This window comes from Triticum dicoccoides, chromosome 2A (assembly GCF_002162155.2).
Source record: "Triticum dicoccoides isolate Atlit2015 ecotype Zavitan chromosome 2A, WEW_v2.0, whole genome shotgun sequence".
Taxonomy (NCBI): domain Eukaryota; kingdom Viridiplantae; phylum Streptophyta; class Magnoliopsida; order Poales; family Poaceae; genus Triticum; species Triticum dicoccoides.
In genome coordinates this window covers 46,827,317-46,848,458 of record NC_041382.1, presented here as the reverse complement: position 1 = coordinate 46,848,458, position 21,142 = coordinate 46,827,317, and positions in this window count along the sequence as shown.

Below are 21,142 nucleotides of genomic sequence, written 5' to 3'. Positions count from 1 at the left end.
TGATCGCCCACCTGCTACACTCCTGGGGCTCCGCCGTCGCCACCACGATCCCAAGCTGCTCCTGCTCCTGCTCGCCGACGTCGGCCATCGTACAAGTGCCCTAGTTTCGACGCCTGATCTCTTGATTTTTCTTTCCTAGACTAGAGGGTTGTTGGTTATTTGGAGGGAGGTTACTTGGTCTGGTACGTAGTACTAGTATGATTTATAAAAAGACTCCAATGATGCCTGTACTGGAACGCGCGAGGAGATAAAAGTGCGTGCATACTACAACATTCCCAACAAACAAAAAGTAGGTACGACATGTAGGAGGGTTGAGATCCTCTGCAATACCGTATGGTGCTGTAGTGTGAATGACATGTGGGGCCAGGTCCCACATGGCAGTGACTGTACAGCACCGTACAGTACTGCAGATGATCCTAACCCATGTAGGAGTACTTGTTTGTTCGGATTGATCCACGGGTCGGTTACCTATGAGTCTACGATCGATGTACTTAAGAAAAAGCTTATAATTTGTCCAAATTTTATGCAAACACGGAAATCAACTCGGTAGTGAATCCAATCCAAAACAAATTCAAACTAGCTAGCCAATACATAATCACGAGGTTTTTTAAAGGATGTTATCACGAGCTTTCCTAGAGCTAGGGAGGAATCTTATGATGATACCATACTGTGGTACGGGCTGACGTGGCTTTAGGTAATTATTAGGGCATGTCCACAGCCAAGTTTAGATGCCTCATCTCTGATGGCCTTAGAGCCCTGAAGACGCGATGGACCCCGGCCTTTGCTGGCGTGAGGGACCTTACTTTGTTTTGAGGTGTTTTCGCAATTTAATTTAGAACTTGTGTCTTGCTGATGACAAAGTAGTGGCGGCTCCGCTAAGAGCATGTATAATGGTTGATAAAATAGTCTTATCTTAAGTCTTGCATGTAATTTAAAAATGACAAAAAAATGTCTACAAGGGGTCATCTCTTAGCCTTATCTTCAATAACCAGCTATTCCTAAAAAATGGTAAGACATATTATGCTAAGAGATCATCTCTTGTCTTCTCTTAAATAACAGAAGACATGCATTTTTCTTTTATGATTTCTCTCTCATCCATCCCATCATTTATCCTACGTGGCATTACTAAGATAGAACTATTGTACATGCCCTAAGATGAAATAAGATTGTCCCAGCCACTGCTAGGCGTCATCCGATTGATACCACCAAAAAATCAGTCAGGTTGGTAGCCGTTCGATCCACTCGGTGTAGCCTCGACGGGGTCAATGCACTATTGCTTGCTTTTCTTCCGATTCAGCAAATGCCACAGCACGTGCTGCCATGACTACGCACTGCGTTGCCACTCACGTAGGGCAGGGCCGCCCTGTTCGCCGGAGTGGCGATTGTTCTCTCACATCAGCCTGCCGTACTGCCCTCGCTCTATCGCAGCGGACCTTGCAGCAACAACCCGACGCCGACAAGGGTGCGGCTCCTGCTTACGGAACATCGTCACCCCGCCACATTGTATCACCGGCAGCCATTGTAGCAACGCCGACTCTAACTAATGCGATTAAGTAGAGCATGTCGATGATCGGTTTCCTGGTAAGACAAACGCAAGACGCAATGCGGCCGGCGGAACAGATCCATCAACCGGCCGGGTGCAAATTTTTTTAGAGTATCCATTGATTGATGCATGCATGCATGTACAGATAAGTAATTATACAAGATAATCTATTGCTAGCTAGTACGACAACAATCTATCTACCCCATGTCTCCATCTGGATTACCGCCGGTGAACTGTTCACACACAAGAACAATGCAAAGAGCGCAAAGTAAGAATCCCACGATGCAGAACAGAAGCGATAGGAGGAGCGCGGTAAAAGGCGCATGGCCGCTCTCGAAGTCATCCATCAGGTATATGATTAAGCCGAGAAGCGTGACGCCCCCGCAGCCCAGGAGGCAGATCATCGCCCACCTGCTACACCCCCGGGGCTCCGCCTTCGCCGTCGCCACCAGTTGCTCCTGCTCGCCGCCGTTGGCCATCGTACGCGAGCCCGAGCTTCGGTACCTGGTTTCTTGATTTTCTAGGGTTGGTTATTTTCGTGTTGTTTGGTCTAGCAGTACCAACGATTGCCTGTACTACTATAACGCGCGAAGAGATAAAGTGCGTACCACGTACAACATTTAAAGGAAAGGTGTACGTATATACTCCTACTATTATACATGTACCTGTACGTTGCTCAGTTTCCTTTTTATTGAGATGTTGCTTGTTTGTTCGGATTGGTCGTCCACCGGCAGTTTACATACGAGGCTACAATCGATGTAGTGTAGTTTAGAAAAAACCAGTTTGAATTTGTCTACACCTTAGGTGAATATATACTGAATTGAATCCAATCCAAGACCAATTCACACTAGCTTGCCCACGGCGTAATACTATTTTTTTTAGGAAAACAGTAGGACTCTTCTGCGCTTTTTTTAATATTAGTAGCCAACATGCCCGTAGGTTGCAACGGGAGAAAAAAAATATCTGCATGTTCTCCCATTAAAAAACACAACATAGAAAGCACGGAAATCAGGATGTGGTAGACTGTTGGCTCACAATGCAAACATCTAGAAAACCTCACCTTGTCCGAAGTTGGTGTCGAGGAAGACGAATCTTTGCTAAAATAACCAAGAAAAACATGCACAATAAAATTCTTTTTTAAAGAAAGGCCACCATGGCTAGCTTTATTGAATAGAAATAATGTTTACATCATCCACGAGCTCCTTAACCAAACAGTATGGAGGGTCATCCAACTAAGTAAGAGAGTCTTTATTAAAGAAACCAAATTTCGCTAGCCCATGAGCTGCTTGATTACAAGAACGTAAACAATTCTTAAATATAACCTTTTCAATTGAAGAGATTATATCCACACACTCCACAAACACTGCTGCTGCTTCGTCCCACCATCGTGTATGACCAGTGCAAAAGTTAATAACTTGGAGAGAGTCGGACTCCGCCTCTATCAGATTAAAGCCAAGAGAATTAGCAAATAAAAGACCATCTCTCATTGCCAGAGCTTCAATAGTGATCGCATCAGCTGCGAAAGGAATAAATTTGCGTTGGCATGCGATGAAGTTTCCCCTTCCATCTCGAAGAACAACCAATGTCGCCCCATTCATTCATCTGCAACGAAAGTTGCATCAACATTTAATTTTGTGAATCCTGGATCTAGTTTTGACCATTTTGTTTGAGGCAACTCCAATGCCCTAGTAGATGATGATTGGAAATTCCGAATAATTGAAAGAGTTAATATTGGACATCCCAAGAAGGCGGGACTGCTTCATTGTGCGTAATTTGTCTTCTAATCCACCATAGGTATCGTGCCCCTACAACCAAGGCTTGGTTGAAATTAACATTCAGGTGTAAAGGTTGTTGATGATCAGATAGCGATAGGATATGCTCAAATACAATTGAACCCGATCTATCAACTAGAACCAATTGTTCAATAAGCTCCCACATGCCCAGCCGATGCCAAAGATCCTTCGTGTGCATGCACTAAAATAATAAGTGCCTGATGTCCTCTGCCCCCTGATGACAGATTGGGCATGCTATGTTTGAGCCGACATGTCTGTTCGTCAGCATAGCCTTTAATGGAATGATCCCACGCAAAACCCTCCATCCGAATACCTGAACTTTACGTGGCACCGATAGTTTTGATAGCGTATTCCATACTGCCAAAGGTGTAGAACCATTGGCCACTCCATCATATTTGCATGCGCCCAGAAAGTGTGCAACCATTGCAAGTGGTAAGTTGTTTGAACTGAGAACTGAACGGTTTGGTTGCCATGCTATGAAATCATCGAATCCTTGATGGTGAATAGAATTTGCAGTGTTCTTCGAGCATCCACTTCATAGAATATCTCTCTCACAAGGTCCTCATCCCAAGTGCCGGACACCGGATCTATAAGTTCACAAACCCTTGAGAGAATTGTTTGGTTCCTTGGCGTGATTACTTTCATTCCGAGCTAGAAGGAATCCAAGGGTCCTCCCAAATGTTCACTTCTTCTCATGTACCGATTCTCCAAATGTACCCTTTTTTTTTGAAGGTTTCCAATCCTTTAGGATACTTTTCCATGTGAATGAGGACCCGTTCTTTGGTGTAGCACTTAATATATTCCCATTAGGATAGTACTTGGCCTTTAATACTCTTGCCACCACAGAGTTTGGTTCAGTAACAAGTCTCCAACATTGTTTTGCGAGCATAGCTAGGTTGAAAGAGTTTAGGTCACCAAACCCCATACCTCCTTCACTCTTAGGAATACGGAGTTTCCACCATGCCATCCAGTGCATCCTCTTATGATCTTCATCGCCACCCCACCAAAACTGAGCAATAAAATCTGTAATTTCCTTGCATATCCCCTTAGGAATACTAAACACTAACATTGCAAAAACTGGAATAGCTTGTGCACAACTTTTATCAATATATATGTGCCCCCAGTGGACAATTGTTTCTCTATCCACCCTAATAATCTCACCTCAATTCTTTCAACAAAGAGCCTGAAAAAATCACTCTTATTGCCCCAACCATAGTTGGCAGCCCAAGATATTTATCTGATAAGGCCTCTATGTCAATATGAAGGATTTGACTGATTTCTGCTTTTGACACCACACTGGTATTGGGATTGAAAAATATGCTTGATTATGCCAGACTCACCAATTTTCCTGAGCTTGCACAATAGGTGTCCAGTACTTGCTGTAAGGAAGTTGCATCCAACACATCTGATCTCATGATAATTAGAGAATCATCAGCAAATAAAAGGTGTGAAACTGATGGTGCATTTCTGCACACCCTAATCCCATCCATGCCACCAACTTCTTCTTCATACTGCAACATACTAGACAGACCTTCTGCACAGATAAGGAACAAATATGGAGAGAGGGGGTCTCCCTGCCGAATTCCCCTAGAAGGGATAAGCATGTCAGTTTCATGGGAATTAAATCTTACTTTGTATCTCACAGATGAAATACATGCCATGATCATATGAATCCAGAGGCTATAAAATCCAAGTTTCTCCATCATATACTTCTCAAGAAAATCCACTCCACTCGGCTGTAGGCCTTATGCATATCCAACTTGACTGCACAAAGTCATGCGACTCCTGCCTGCCCTGCCCTAGTATTCTTGATTTTATGAACACATTCATAGGCAATTAGAACATTGTCAGTGATGAGTCTTTCATTAAATTCTTATTATCCATGTGGTTACTGAGAACAAAAGTTGATTTTTTTTCATATAACTGTTGATATCATAATATTTTTGCTTGAGGACCTATCCCAACACTGAATTATTTATACATCCTGAATTAACCATATCTATTATCTACGACATGTAAGTACGCAATACATGAAGGAAACTCTCCAAATGCTACACATGGCATGCAGGTCCACCATGGAAACCCTACGAGCGTTGGAGAGGTGACCGCGTCGGCGGTTAGTAGGCGAACTGCTAGGGCTAGGGTTTTGCCGGGGGTGGCGGTGAACTCCGGCGGTGGTGGAAGAAGCGATAGTGCTTTCTCTCCCTGCAGGTCGGCTAGGGTTGGATCTCGTCTGAGCTGCTTATGGCGTCACCTGAAGGGGAGCGGGGGTCGGGGGAGACACCCTCCAAGGCGCCGAATCCGACGAAGACGACAACTACTTCGAAAACGAGCAGGGGGCGCCCTCTTCGAGTACAAATTGAGTTAGTATAAACACGAAGAAACGTTGGAACGTAGCACATGTACCGGATTTAGCACGAAGGGGAAGGTACAAGAATAATGAGTGTAATAACCATCCAAAATAAGAAGGTAGTACTTTTAACCCGAGAAACTAACAATGGGAGAAGTCCATAAGTTGCATTGCATCTACACCAATACAAAAAGACCCAAAGGGACAGATCAGTAGTTTATTATTTTTATGGAAAGGTATCATTGATGGTGGATGGTTGTAGTGCATGCAAACAAAATTTAAAAGTCACTATGTCATGAATTGTACCTCATGCACTACAAATATAACTTGCTATATTGGGATACTTTGACTTTGGAGAAAATTTATATGTAGACATAAAAGGACTGGGGAGTACAGTATTACACAAAATAACCAGTTGCTACTGGCTACCACGACAACAATCTATCTGCACTCATTACTCCAACTGCATTTCCACCGGTGTACTGTTCAGACACAAGAATAATGCATTCAGCGATACATGAGCCGAAAGATAACTTCCATCCCCTCTGTCGCTGCACTTTTGCTAGAGAATTATGGTCAACAATGTCGGAGGTTTGGTCCTTACCTGACTTGGCTGCTATTAGGAATACAGGTAAGTAATGGCTGCTTCATGTCCTTGACCCATTGCCAGAAATCGAGAGGCGCATGCTTCTTATGACTTTGTGGAGAATTTGGCACATCCGTAACGAAGTGATACACCATAAACCTGTGCCCCCAATGGAAGCGTCCACGAGGTATTTGATGAGTTACCTTGATTCCTTGGTTGGACTTAAAATTGATCTATCTTCTGATCCGAGCAAAGGGAAGTCCTTAGTTACACATGACAAGCCACTTAAAAATTCACATGTTCGAATAGTTGAGAGCACTCCTGTCAAATGGTGCCCCCCTATGACGGGTTGGGTGGGGATGGTGCTGCGAGATGATAGAGGTCATGTCATCTACTCGGCTTGCAGGGAGCTTTTTTCATGTCCAGAAATTCTTGAGGCTGAGTTGTGGGCTTGCATGGAAGGCCTGTCTTTTGCAATTCAGAGAAGCGAGTTGCCGATCATTATTGAGATGAACTCCATTGTTGTGATTAAGCTGATTCAAGCGATGGATATTGATAGATCGATCTACTCTTTTTTAGTTAAAGAAATTAGACACCTGATGTCTCTTCGTGATTCTTGTATTACTCATATAAATCATACGCAAAATAAGGTTAGCAATAGCTTGGCAAAGTTTGCTAGACAAGAGGGCAGAACAATGCCCTGGGTTGGGTCAGGCCCATCAGTTTTTTTAGAGCTAGCGAGGCTGATTGTAAGGACATTGAGATTTGAGTAATACAAAGATTTTACCCACAAAAAAAAGATATCCATGAAAATCAGCTGTGTTGGTAGCCGTTCGATCTACTCGGTGTAGCCGATCGATGGGGTCAACACACCAGTAGTGCTTTCTTCTCTTCTGATTCAGCAAATGCCACAGTACGGATACCATGAGAATGAACAGCGTCGCCGCTCACGCAGCGCAACACCGCCATGTTTGTTGGAGTGCCGAGTTTTCGCTGACATCAGCCAGCCGTACTGCCCTCGCTCTGTCACAACGGACCTTGCAACGACAACCCAAGACCGACATGGGTGTGGCTCCTGCTTAAGCAACATCGTCGCCGCGCCACATTACATAACCGGCAGCCGTTTCAGCAACTCCAACTTGCAATGTTGCGCGACACTCGCCGGCACCGGTGGCCGCCGATGAGTGCTGCATCGCAACATCGTCGGGCCCCATCCGGCTTGCAACATCGTTGCGCCAGAACCCATGTATGTATAATTAAATAATTACCACATCACTCATTTTAGTATATAGTCTTTATTGGAATCTCTAAAAATACTTATACTTAGGAACGAAAGAAGTACTTTCTCTGTCCCAAAATATAAGAACGTTTTTGACACTAGTGTAATGTTAAAAACGTTCTTATATTGTAGGACAGAGGGAGTACAAGATAACTAGTAAATACTGGCTACCACGACAATAATCTATCTACGTTCATTACTCCAGCTGGATTGCCGCCACTGAACTGTTCACATACAAGAATAAGGAATTCAGCAATACATAAGCCTCCCGCGGGCATCAACAGAAGCGCGAGGAGAAGCACGAAGAACGGCGCAGGCCCGCTCTCGAAGTCGTCCAGCATGTAGATGGCTAAGCCGAAGAGCGTGACGCTCGCGCATCCCAATAGGCAGATGATCGCCCACCTGCTACACTCCTGGGGCTCCGCCGTCGCGATCGCCGACAGTTGCTCAAGCTCCTGGTCGCCGTCATCGGCCATCGTACGCGCCCGTTGACCTAGCTTCGACTCCTGGTCTCTTGATTTTCTAGCGTTGGTTATTTCAGATCGAATCCCAAGACTACAACGATGCCTATACATGCTAGAAATAACTTTTTTTTCTGGGGGAACATGCTAGAAATAACTTATATATTGGAAAAAAAATGTGCGTTGGTCTGGTACGTAGGATGAGGATTTATAAGAAGAGTCCAAAGATGCATGTACTGTAACGCGCAAAGAGATAAAGTACGTGCTACAACATTTAAAAATAAAGAGTATGTTGATTCGGAAAAATAAAAGTGTCCTCACTACATGTACTTGTTTGTTCGGATTAATTCACCTGCCGGCTAATCGATGTATCTAGTTAGAGCAAGTATAATAAGCTTATGTAAGTGGACTATAAGAGGTAAATATTATATTTCTACTGACATAGAGGGAAGAGAAGAGGAACCGGCTACGAAATAAGAGCCGGCTGCTACACGTGCTCCTAGACACTATGTGAGAGTGAAACGTGAGTCATGCATTAATAAAGTAGCACATCTTTACATCTAACTATTATACGTGCCGGCTATAATCTTAGCTATAGATGACATGACAATAACCTACAGCCATCAAAGGTTGTACTATTAATTATTGTACTATAAACACCTAAAAGCTAGAATGTGCGTGCTCCACTCATGCATGCATGATGTCCAAATTTGTCTTTATGTGCGACGTAGAATGCACTGTTCAAAACTCACGTGTGTAGCACTGATGGATGTGTTTATGCATTTAATTTATTTAGGGTTTTAAATTTTTTAAAAGTCATATATTTCAAACTGTCCGTCGAAATTTAGAGTCGTTTTCACCGTTGGAATCCTCGCGGCGAGATCTTTGAAACTACCCGCATGAGTATTTTTCGACAACAAAATTTTTATGCAAACTTTGATGCTATATGGTGCAACTCTATTACTACATGATGCAACTTTAATATTGTATGGTGCAACTTTTTTAAATCATTTTTGGAGCTGCATGATCCAAACTTCATATGGAAATGCAACCTAGCAACCATGACAACTAACTTTTTGTGATGTGCAACTAGTCTGCTGCTCACGCCAACTATCTATTAGTCGATGTACAACCCCCTCCATACTCGTGCATGTGTATTTTTCACAACTAGCACACCTTGCCCTACATAGTAGTGGATGTGCAGCTCCTTTCCTTCTCTATTTGTGGATGCGTAGTTTCAGTTGGCAGGGCAATAGATGAAGTTGCACATAGTCTACTAGGTAGTTGACCGGAGCAACAAACGAAGTTGCACATCTCACTGGCAAGGGTTGTTGGAGGGTGAAAAACTGCACATCTACAAGGGTAGAAAAAAGTTGCCTATAGGAGGCCCTAAAATTGCACATCTCACTAGCAGGAGTGGTTGGGACGGGGTGCTAGCAGTGAATACAACACATCCATGGGATACGGAAAAAACTTGCACATCAACTGTTAGGCAGTTGGTCGGTGCAGCATCCGAGGTTGCACGTCCACTCCTAGGCAGTTGGCGGAGGTAGCAAACGGTAAACACTGACATCTACATGCACAAAAAGAAATTGCACATAGACTATTATGCAGTTGGCAAAGGCAGTGGACAAAATTGCACATCTCGCTATTATGGGGGTAGTTTGTGTTGAAGGTGCCATAAGTGAAATCTGCACGTCCATAGGTAGGGAAAAAGTTGCACATCGACTATTAGGTAGTTACACATCGACAGCTAGGCAGTTGCACCAAACAGGGATTAAATTGCATAAAAAAGTTCATCAAAACATTACCATGTGGGATCTAGTTTTGAAGAGCACGTCACGAGGATTACAACAGTGAAAACAGATCTCAATTCCGACGGACGGTTTGAAGGATATGACTTTTTTAAAAATTTGAAAACCCGAATTAAATGTGTTCACACTTATTCACATGGATTTTCTTTTGTTCATATGGTACTTTTCCTAATTAGGAGTATATAATTTTTCTTATATGAGTTAGGGGCTAATTATTTCTGTTTATATATTAGGGGACAACAATTTTCCTTTTGGCGGCGACGCTCGCGACCCCCATAGAGAAATCGATCTCTCCTTCCCTCTTCTCCCCGCCGGTGACTGCCGGGGCTCTTGGGCCTCGCCAGTGGGTGGGGGCGAGGTGTTTGTGATCATACCGCCCGCAGACCAACACTTCTTCGGGCAAGAGAATATGAGTGATGCTGCTTCAGGATCGGGGCAAGGCGCCTCCGATCTAGAGGCAATGATGAAGGAATTAGGGCTAAAGGAAGAGGGTCTCCAATATGTTGTGATCGAAGACGAGGAGCTACCGGCGGAGGCGACCCGCTGGGTGGCAATCGCTAGGGTTCACACGGAGAAAACCTACAACCAGTATTGGTTCTTCAGGAACATGAGAGTTCCTTGGGACTTGGCAAAGGAGGTGAAGATAAGGCCGCTGAAAGACAACCTCTACACGATGCAATTTGGTTGCCTCGGCGACTGGGAGCGGGTTATGGAGGATGGACCATGGACTTTCAAAGGAAAAGATGTGGCTCTAGCGCATTATGATGGCTTCACTAAACCGTCGACAATAGAGATGAATAAGATCGATATATAGATGCAGATCCATGACCTCCCAGATGGCTTCTTCTCCAAAATCAAGGCTCTCTCCACTACAGTAGGAGAGTTCATTTACACCGAGCCAAAATCACATGACATTGAAGGAAACTTTGCATGGGTTTGGCTGAGGCTTGATGTGACAAAACCCCTCAAGACGTTGTGTCGCTGGTGATAAAGAAGAAAGAAACCCTTCAGAGAGTGATCTTTAGGGTGAAATATGAACGGCTCCCCGATTGGTGTGCAGTCTGTGGATACATTGGCCATCTGTTTAAAGAGTGCGGTGATGCAATTCACCCCCAGAGGCGCTAGTTTTCAAGGACTTGAAAGCGACTTGGTTCAAGGGGCCGGGCAATGGACGGTCTGGCTGAGGCCGTGGACGAGGAACAACATACCAGAATACTTCTGAAGGACACAATTTTGAATCTGAGTACAATAATCTGGATGTTGCCATGCAAGATGTAGAACGAAACAGGAAGAGGGGGGCGTGGTAGGTGACCCAACAGCCTCTGTACCACCAGTGGTAGCTCCAACTGACGCAAATAAGCCACTGTTGCTGCCCCCTCCCGAGGTCCCAGCAAGTCCATCATCAAAATAGGAGCCGAAGAGGAACAAGCTAAGCTCGTCGACTAGTGAAAAAACCCAATGGAAAGAACATAGTTGCCACCAAAAACCCTGATGCAGGTTTGGCGGGCCCCCATGGAGGGTCGCACCTAGCGCAATGAGTCTTCTGTGTTGGAACTGTCGTGGTGCTGGCAAACCAGCGACAGTTCGACTGCTTCGTGGTCTAACAAAGCAGTTTGCCCCCTCTGTACTATTTATCCTTGAAATTCAAATAGAGGGATCTAGAGTTGAGAGTATGGTTGGTTCTCTAGGTTATAATAAAAGTTTTGCTATTAGCAGCTCGGGCAGAAGTGGTGGCTTAGGATTTTTTTTGGAATGAGGAAATAAAGCTTGAGATTGTCGGGTTATTCCCAGTATCACATTGATGCTATTATTAATGATCTTGTTGACATCACAACAAGGGTTACTTTCGTCTATGGAGAAGCCCAAGTAAATGAAAGGTACAAGACTTCGGACACGCTACGGGGAATTGCTGGCGCAAGCGACATAGCATGGCTAGTCCTAGGCGATTTTAATGAGGTGCTGCAAGCCCACGAGCATGATAGAGTTGGAAACAGGAGCCAGACGCAAATGGATGGGTTAGAGATGCACTCGATACATGTGGTCCTATGGACATAGGCTATACTGGTACTGATTGGACCTTTGAGCGGAAAGTCATAGGGGGACGTTCACAAGGGTTAGGCTAGACCGGGGTGTGGCAAACCCAGCGTGGCCGACAGCCTTTTCCGACTGCATGCCTTGAACACAAAACAACAGCTACAAGTGACCACGTACCCATCTACGTGAGATATGTGCATGAAGGTGCATTCAGACTGGTCCCACGCTCATTTAAATATGAGTTGGCATGGGAAAGAAACGCGGGTCTGGGGCCAATCGTGCAAAGCGCATGGAACAGTGGCGCTAGTGATTCCGTCGGTGCGGTCAGCAGTAAGTTGCAGTCGCTTTCATTGGATCTCTCGAACTGGGTAGGACACACTTTGAGAACGTGCGATTGCACATACAGAGATTAAAAAAGGAGCTACTCCCTCCTTCCATCTATATAGGGCCTAATGCGTTTTTCGAGGCTAACTTTGATCAAATATTAGAGCAATAATATATGAAATGCAACTTACACAAAGCACACCGTTAAATTGTGTGTGAAAGGAGCTTTCAACGATATAATTTTCACATAGTGCATGTCATGTACTATTAATCTTGTCAATAGTCAAAGTTGGTCTTAAAAAACGCATTAGGCCCTATATAAATGGAAGGAGGGAGTACAGGAGTTTACGGAGACTCATAATCGCACCGGGCCACTGCATGCTGAGATTAAGATAGTTGTCAGGCTAACCGAACTGGAACACAGAGAAGAAATTCTTTGGCGTCAAAGAGCCCGATTGGAGTAGTTGATGCACGGGGATAAGAACACGTATTTTTTTCATCTATGTGCAAGCCGTCGACGAAGGAAAAATCAAATAAAATCACATCAGAAACCAGATGGGCAGTTAACTGAAAATGTGACAGAGATGGAGAATATGACCACTGCTTTTTATCACGATCTTTATACATCCGAGAGCGTCCATGACATGGAACGGGTCCTTGAAATAGTCCCAACCAAAGTCACGCAAGCCATGAATGAGACTTTGAATGCTCCATACACCCAAAAAGAAGTGAAATCAGCTTTGTTTCATATGTACCCCATTAAGGCACCTGGGTCGGATGGCTACCCAACACATTTCTTTCAGCACCATTGAGATACTTGTGGGGATGATGTTACTAAGATAGTCTTGAGGATTGTAGATGGCACCGAATCAGCAGAATGCATTAATGATATGATCATGGTTCTTATCCCCAAGGTAAAAAAACCTCACTTCTGTCTCAATTTAGCCCAATCAGCCTATGTAATGTCTTGTACTAGATTGCATCGAAGGTCATCTCTAACATATTGAAAGTAGTATTGCCTGATATTATCTCAGAGGAGGAGTCAGCTTTTGTGCCAGGCAGGTTGATCATAGATAACATCATTATGGCTTACGAGTGCTTACATTTCATGAAGAGAAATAATGCTAAGAAGAATCAGTCATGCGCTCTCAAGCTTGACATGATGAAAGATATGACAGGGTGGAGTGGCCTTACCTAAAAGCCATAATGCTAAAACTAGGCTTCAGTGCCCGATGGGTGGACATTGTTATGAGTTTGGTAAGCACAATGACTTTCTCTGTGTTGTTTAATGGGAAGAAGTTTCAACAGTTCAAACCTTCACGAGGAATCAAACAAGGGGACCCGATATCTCCATACTTGTTCTTGCTAGCAGCAGAGGGCCTTTCGTGCCTTTTGAAATCAAAAAGTGAGTCATCAAACTTGAGTGGTCTACATGTTGCTCCTTTGGCGCCACTGGTGAGCCATATCCTATTCGCTGATGACAGCTTGCTGTTCTTCAAGGCAAATAGTGTGGGTGCTAACAAGGTGTACCATGTTCTGGATACTTATTGTCAGGCAACTGGACAGCGTATCAATCGTGCAAAGTCATCAATTTACTTCAGCAAGGGAGTCCCAGATTCGGTCAGACAAAAGATTAAATAGGCACTCAACGTCCCTAATGAAACTCTTAACGAGAAGTATTTGGGGATGTCGTCTGATATTGGGAGCTCAAAGAATGGTGCTTTTAAATACCTAAAGGACCGACTCTGGAGTAAGGTACAGGGTTGGATTGAGCGTACCATGTCTACGGCTGGTAAGGAAGTATTAGTCAAGTGTGTCGCCCAGGCTGTATCCGTTTTTTCTATGTCAAGTTTCAAGCTGCCAAGAGGGCTGTGTGAACATCTAAATATACCTATCAGAAAGTTCTGATGGGGGAGCAAGGAAGGGAAGCGAAAACCTCATTGAGTGTCCTGGAAAACAATGACCCAACCCAAAGGGCATGGGGGGTCTAGGATTCAAAGACTTTGAATTGTTCAATCTAGAGGTGATGGCTAAGCAGGCGCGGCACTTATTGCAGAGTCCAAACACATTGTGCGCTCGTGTTCTGAAGAGTATCTATTACCCGAACACAGACATTCTTGAGGTTGAACTGGGGGGTCACCCGAGTCAGGTGTGGCGAGCCATTGTCGAGGGTAAGGATACATTAAAACAAGGTTTGATCAGACGCATTGGCAACGAAGCAGACACCAGTATATGGGCACACAACTGGTTACCTAGAGATGACATGTTCAGGCCATATGGAAGCATTGCACCGAATCCACCGCATAGAGTGTCCGAACTTATTATGAGTGCAACGGCCTCTTGAAATAGGCAGCTTATTCAAGCTACTTTCATGCCCATGGACGTACAGACCATTATAGACCATTATGGGAATTCCTTTGTGCACACGGAATATACCCGACTTCTGGGCGTGGCACTATGAGAAACATGGATCTTTTTCGGTAAAATCTGCATACAAAATGTTAGTGGCTATAAAGCAACGAAGTGAGGCGTTACTTGATGGGTCTGTAGGTACCTCAAGTTCCAACGCCGAAGAAAGGGCTTGGAAATTGCTATGGAAAACTGAAGCGCTAGGTAAAATTAGAACGTTTTTGTGGAGGCTTTCCAAGCACTCATTGCCAACAAATGATGTACGCACACACTGCCATATGGTCGACTCGGATCACTGTGGGCTGTGCGAAGTCCATGACTCCTGGCGACATTCCTTGCTGGAATGTACAGCATCGACGAGCGTCTGGGCTTTGGCGAACGGTGAGATTACACATAAAATCATAGAGAACACCAAGCCAAACGCAAAACAGTTGCTGTTTAACTGATGAAAATTTTATCACACGAGCAGTTCGTCTTGATGGCAGCAACACTGTGGTCCATATGACATGCACGATGCAAGGCCATTCACGAGTCAATCTTCTAGAGCCCTCAAGCAACTCACAGTTTCATTGGCAGGTTCATGGAGGACCTTGGCATCATCAAAAATAGGCAGGGAAGCGCAACCATAAGAGTTGTTCCACATGCCGGTCAGCAAAGGCCAAAGAAACCACCCCTGGGATTCTGCAAGATACATGTTGATGCAGGAGTTACTGCAGGACAGGGAGGCTTGGCAGTGGCTGTATACAGAGATGAAGGATGAAACTATATTTGGAGTTTGGCACTAGGTGTCGAAGGAGTTCTTGATCCGGCCACCCTAGAAGCAGTAGCTTGCAGAGAGGCTCTCCCCCTTGCAAAAGATTTGGGCATCCAAAACTTTGTTGTGGCTTCGGACTGCTAGCGAGTTGTCCCAGACATCAACAGAAATGCACGGGGTGCATATGGAGCAATCATCATTGAAATAACCCTCATGGCAACTACTTTTCATTGTAAATTTTTTGGGAGTCGTGATGTTAATTATGAAGCACATAGCTTAGCTAAGTTTTCACTTTCTAGAGGTCCAGGACGCCACGTTTGATTTGATGTACCGCATGACCAAAGATGTATCCCAATCCATGTGGATTTTGCTGAATAAACTTGATTTTACCCCTAAAAAATATTGCACGCGCCGACTATAACCTTGGCTATAGAGGACATGGCAACATCATATAGCCATCAGGTGGCTGTAGTATTAACCATGCTCTTAAAAACACCTAAAAACTAGATAGTGTGCATGCACTATTTCGAGAAATCAATCAGCCGCTCCACTCACGCATGCATGATGTCCAAATTTGTCTTTATGCATGACGTGGAACGTACTGTTTGAAAATCACGTGGGTAGCACTGATGGATGTGTTTGTGCATTTAATTTTGGGTTTAAAACTTCTAAAAAGTCATATCTTTCAAACCGCTCGTCGGAATTCAGAGTCGTTTTCACCGTTGGAATCCTCGCGACGAGATCTTTAAAACTAGACCCCGTATGAGTATATTTCGACGAAATTTTTTCTATGCCAACTTTGATGCTATATGGTGCAACTCTCTTACTACATGATGCAACTTTAATACTGTATGATGCAACTTTTTTTAAATCATTTTTTGAGCAGCATGATCCAAACTTCATATGAAGACGCAACCTAGCAACCATGACAACTAACTTTTTATGATGTGCAACTAGTCAGCTGCTCATGTCAGCTACATAGTAGTCGATGTACAACCCCCTTCCTACTCGTGCATGTGTGTTTTTCACAACTAGTACACCTTGCCGCACCTTCCCTACCAGCGATACGTGCAACTTAGTCCGTTGTTCCAGCCAACTGCATAGCAGTGGATGTCCAGCTCCTTTCCCTCTCTATTTGTAGATGTGTAGTTTCAGTTGGCAGGGCAACAGACGAAGTTGCACATAGTCTACTAGGCAGTTGGCCGGGGCAACAAACGAAGTTGCACCTCACTGGCAAGGGTTGTTGGAGGGTTAAAAAATGCACATCTACGAGGGTAGAAAAAAGTTGGCTATAGGAGGCCCTTAAGTTGCACATCTCACTAGCAGGGGTGGTTGGGACGGGGTGCTACCAGTGAAAACTACACATCTATGGGATACGGAAAAAACTTGCACACCAACTGTTAGGCAGTTGGTCGGTGCAGCATCCAAAGTTGCACATCCACTGCTAGGCAGTTTGCGGAGGTAGATATCGGTGAAAACTGACATGTACATACACAAAACAAAATGCACATCGACTACTATGCAGTTGGCAAAGTCAGTAGACAAAATTGCACATCTCACTAGTATGGGGGTAGTTTGGGTTGAAGGTGCCATAAGTGAAATCTGCACGTCCCTAGGTAGGGAAAAAGTTGCACATCGACCATTAGGGTAGGTCCTCATTGACAGCTAAGCAGTTGCACCAAACAGCGATTAAATTGCACAAAAAAAGTTCGTCAAAATATACCCATGAGAGATCTAGTTTTGAAGAGCACGTCCTGAGGATTACAACGGTGAAACGGATCTCAATTCCGACGCACGGTTTGAAAGATATGACTTTTTAAAAATTTGAAAATCTGAATTAAATGCGTTCACACTTATTCACATGGATATTCTTCTGTTTATATGGTACATTTCCTAATTAGGAATATATTATAAATTTTCTTACACGAATTAAGGGTCTAATTATTTCCTTTTATAGATTAAAGGACAACAATTTCCTCTTCTGTCGGCCGCTTGAGACGGCTAGGGAGCAGCAGGCCGCTCCCTAGACACATCGTAAAAAACATGAAGAATCAAATTTATCTAAACTGTATTTATAAATTGAAGACCAATTCAAAGTGGCTAGCCCACATAAATAATGCGGCTGATAACCACGTTTCATATTCAACGCTCGTCGTGCCATTTCCGCTATTGTTTTAGCGTGGCGACTATTTATTGCTTTAAGCAAGGGGAGAGGGGAACTCTCGGTGCCGCTAGCCACCCCGACTAGGATCCTTCTCGTGGTAAGTTGTAGGGCGCGTCCTACTTGACGCTATTCGATCAGGTTTTTTCCTGTTTTCTTTTGTTTCTTTATTATTTTTCTTCTCCATTTTTTCATTATTTCTTGCATTTTGTTTCTTCTTTTTTTGCATTTTGCTGCTTCTCTATTATTTGTTTGGTTTTGTTTTTCTTCTCTATTTTTCATTTTTTCTCTTCTTTGTTTTCGTTTTCACTCTACATTTTCATATGGGTCGAAAATATTTTTTTAATAAGTGATGAACAATTATCTTATACGCGTTCAACATTGTCCGAACGCTTATTTAACATTTTTTGAATATTTGTACCATAATTTTCAAATAACCGTTCAATATTTTTTAACACTTATTCAACATTTTTATAAAATATTTGTTCAACATTTTAGTACTTACTCAACATTTTCAAAAACTAGTTCATGATTTTTCATATACTCGTTCAACATTTTTTAATACTTATTCAACATTTTTCAAATAATTGTTTTACATTTTTAATTCTTTTTCATAATTTTTCAAATCCTTGTTCGACCTTTTCTAATAATTATTAAATATTTTTCAAATAATTGTTCAATAATTTTCAAATACTTCTTCAACATTTTTAAATGCTTGATTAACATTTTATATACATGATCAAGGGATTTCATCATTTTTTATACCTGGTCAACATTTTTTAAAGCATGATTAACATTTTTAAGAATATAGTGTGAAGTAAAATTTTGTAATATATATGTTTAGAATATTGAAAAGTGTGATTAAAACTAAAAATGGAATCAAAAAACGAAATAAAAACATGAAAAAATAACATTAAAAAGGAGGAAGTCTACCTAGCTGGAACTGGGCCGGCCCATAATTTTCAGCGAGTCAGATAACTCGCCTCGCTTAATGCGAGGTATAGGGGCGCCCTTGTTTTAGTAACTTCCGCACACCCCCTTTAGACCATGGGCTTATAGACCATTTATGTTTTGTCGTATTCCTGTCCGTACTGTGAGTTAACTATAGGGCCCCGGGTGCCCGATTTCACAGCCACTTGGGTATACGATTCTAGAAGCTTCCAGTATTTTTTTTCTTTTTAGGTTTTCGTTTTCCCTGTGTTCTTTTTTTCTATTTTCCTTTTGCAGTTTTTCTCATTTTACTAATATTTTTCGAAACCCACGAACAATTCTAAAAATAATGAACCTTTACAAATTCCTGAAAGCTTATTGAAATGCATAAATAAAATTTCAATTTGTGATTTTATTTTATTTTTCGAGACTTTTTCAGACTCCTAATTTTTCAAAAAAAAAATCACAGTCGTTTTCCAAAATCATGATTTTTTTTCTCAAATTATATAATCCTTTTTAGATACAATTTTTTTAAAAAACCACAGTGGTTTCGAAAAAAATGAACTTTTTTAAATTCATGAACAGTTTCAGTTACGCGAGCTTTTTTAATTCATGAATTTTATGAAATTTTTTTAAAAAAATCGAAATTTACGAATTTCACAATTTCATAAAAAATCTTCACATTCACAGACTTTTTATAATTCATAAACTTCTTCCAGAATGGTGAACTTATTTTTAAAATCGGTGATAATTTTCCAAGTTCACGAACTTTTTTAAAATTGACGAACAGTTTTAAAATCAGATTTGTCTTCAAATGCGCAAAAAAGGTTGAATTAATTAACATTTTAATTATTAGAAAAATTCTAGCAAATTTCTGTTAAACTAGCGAGTTTTTTCACACGTGCTTACTAGGAAAAAACACTAGTAAACCTGGCGAATCCTATTTCGCGCTGCAAGCGCCCGTTAATGTGTATTCTGCAAACGGGCGCCTGCAGCGCCCCAAGCTGGGCCGGCCCATATAGTTTGTTTCCAAACGCAAAAAAGGTGCGGGATCCAAGTTTCAAAAACACAACCAATTCCTGCCATCCTGGCGAGGGCTTTGTTCCAACCTGTAGGCCACGCCTCGTTAGTTGAGCGATTGTTCTCTTTTTCTCTTGTTATTTAGTCCGGTTTTTCTTTTTTCTTTTTTTCTTTCAGTTTTTTTCTTACACTTTTCTGTTTCTTCTTTCTGTTTTCTTTAATATGTGCTTTTTAAAAATTCGTTAACATTTTTCTCAATTGATTAACTCTTTTTCAAATTCCATGAATTCTTTTTCAATTTCAATGAACTTTTTTTAAAATTCAATGGAGTTTTTTCAAAATATATGAAATTTATTTCAAATTTGATGAACTTTTTTACAATTCGTGATTTTTTTAAATCTATGGAGATTGAAATTTTGTTCACGTTTATGCTTAAAAAGAAATCAAGTTTTTCTAAGTAGCACGGCTACTGTTTTGTTCTTCAGACGTACGCGCACCAATATTACCACTAAGGTGTTGTGGCACAAGTGGTCAGCCGCTCGCGCGCTAATCTTAATGGCGCTTGTTTGATTCCTCCCGATAGCCATGTTAGGGGTGTTTTTTCGCACTATGTAATTTTTTTCGCTGCTGTTCATTGGCCGGCCCACTGGCGTGCCACAGGGAGCGCCAGTTGGATCAACTGGCGCCTAAAGCGCCGATTAGGGGGTCCCGTAAACCTAGTGTATACTAGTAGCGATCTAGCGGGCAACCACTGAGCAAAGCGAGCCACAACAGCGGTCGCTAATTTATGGGCTGCAGTCTGCTAGTGGCACGCGTGAGTGGTAGCGAAATCTTGAGGCGCTTAAGGCGCTAATTAGGACCCCAGGCTGATAACATGCTAGCGATCAACCACCTTATGTGGATGGCGCGTGTCTCATGTCCTAACGTAGTTCGCTCTAGTCCTCGCACGGCCTAGAGCATATTGTCAAATTCCATCACTCATATAAAGCGCACTCTATAATAATATGGAGGCTGCCGAGGCGATGCGCAGATTCAGAGTCACCTTTGTTGCCTCGATATATATATTTCATTTTTGCAGTATCAACTCAATAGTTAGACACTTAATACTGTAGATTAAAACAAGGGGCGGAAAAGCCTTTCCATTACTGTGGGCGGTGCAGCAACGTTGCGGCAAAAGGCAGGGCAGTAGAAAAACATAACAGCCAGCTGGACATGAGGCAGCCGCTATTAATTGGCTTGCTTCCCATGCCATGGATGTCTGGTCTTCTATGCTATTGGTAGGAAGATGAGATGGTCCGTGCGGGAGGAAGAGGAAGGAGATGAAACTTTCCTCTCACACAAGCGGTTGGCGGATGGTATGCACTCCAAACGACTCTGACGCGGTCCTGATGGACTGGACAAGGATCCTTCTCATCCCCGACGACCTCAGTTCGGATCCATCTAGTCTCCGGTGACCCCACCCGGATTTGGAATCCTGGAATTGGATCCTGCTCCTCTTCAGTGACCTCAGCATGGATCCAACATCCTAGATGTGGTTCTCACTCATCTTTTGTGATTTGGACGCGGATCCAACTCCTTTTGGGTGACCGTACACGGATCACGGTTGCCTCCATCGACATGCACACGGTTCTGGCCTGGTCCATAGTTTTTGGACCCCCAATATATGTTGAACATCAGATCTGGT